Raw genomic sequence first — 1,611 nt, 5'->3', positions numbered from 1 at the left:
TTAAATCCACAATAGGTTGATTTTTAAGTAAGCGACATTATTTTGGACAATCTGATGAGTCTAATTCAATTTATTGAAAGGCCTTAGGAGAAGAGCTGGGGCTTCTCTGGTGGAGAAATTCTACCCCCAGACAGCAGTTTCAGCTGTACCTGAGTTTCCGCCTGCCCTTCCTGACAGCCTTCCTTATGGATGTTGAACTTGCCTCGCCAGCTCCAGTCATGGCTAACTAGTGCCTCTGAATACTCCTAAGTCAACTACTCATGGAGAGTGAGGTCCTGGAGGAGCAGGTATTTGCTACTGTAGCACATCTTTGTCTAATGAAGAAGTATAAGAGGGTTGGCTAGATACTTCTGACGGCCCTGGAGAAAGGAGAAAGAAAACAATGAGCTCAGGAATTCAAATTCCCAATCAGAGCTCTGTATAAAACAACCTGAACACTTTCATGTATGTCCTAAAAGAAGCCTTCATCTGCTGTAGCTGCAAGGCCAAGACTTCTGAAAACCCAGCTCAGAGTCACAACCTATAAGTGGTTGAAACCCAGTGCAAACATAATTCCCTACTATATAGTGTCTCTTCTGTTAGAGCAGGGGTGGGAAACATCTGACCAGAGAAATCATTTGGTCTGGCTCTGCCAAGGCATTGGGGATGAGTTAAATGTTTGACCAAATACAGCAGGCTAATTTTTAAGTTGATAATTTTGTATGGCCCACGAATGATGTTATAAATATCCCTGGCAGAAAAAAGGTCTCCCATCCCTGTATGAGAGTATTGATAAGAAATGGGATTCTAAACATTGGTATGGGGACATTTGGGCCAATCCTAACAAACCGGGGACATCAACCCCCTAAATTCTGCCCAGTCTTCTTTGCCGGTAGAAGAAGCCCTTCCACAGCCCTGCCTAAGAAGGTTGGTGCTTCTTTGCTTGAGGTAGTCACCTTGCTAGGCACTGCTGATTCTCCTTAGGATCTAGCCCTGCCACTTTTCTGCTTACTAAACGTAGAAAGAAACTTGACTCAAGACCCAGGAGCTCCCAAAGGGTGAGGTACAAAGGGTGACCCATGAAGAGGTATACTATACACAAACATAACTGCATGCTTTTGCAACTCCTACTCTAAGGAGAATGTAGAAATGGATCTTAAGGGTGTGGGATTATAATGGAAAGAATATAGAGTTGGATCAGATTGAATCTATTGATATTGGCTGACTAAACATCTATATATATATAAAAGCCCAGGGACCAGAATGGCGGAACGACCAGAATGACTGGAATGACCAGTGGCTATGATGTGCACAGTGGCAGCCAACCAGCCTGTTCCGGGCCCCGATCAGGCCTCCCCCATGCTGGCCCGGCCCCCGATCGGCCCCCAACACCCCGATTGGGGGTGGGGCTGTCTGGCCAACCGCTGTGGTCCCTCCCCCCCACCAGCCCAGCCCGATGGGCCCCCTTGGGGTGGGCCAGCTGGACCCCACCTGTGCATGAATTCATGTACTGGGCCTCTATTATCCTATATAATAAAAGCCTAATATGCTAAGTGTCTGGTCGTCTGGTTGTCCATTCAACCAATCAAAGCGTAATATGCTAATAATATGCTAAGGCTGCTCAACCGCTCG

This window comes from Myotis brandtii, unplaced genomic scaffold (assembly GCF_000412655.1).
Source record: "Myotis brandtii unplaced genomic scaffold, ASM41265v1 scaffold111, whole genome shotgun sequence".
Lineage (NCBI taxonomy): Eukaryota > Metazoa > Chordata > Mammalia > Chiroptera > Vespertilionidae > Myotis > Myotis brandtii.
The sequence above is the reverse complement of the archived record's forward strand: the minus strand, read 5'-3'. Positions refer to the sequence as shown.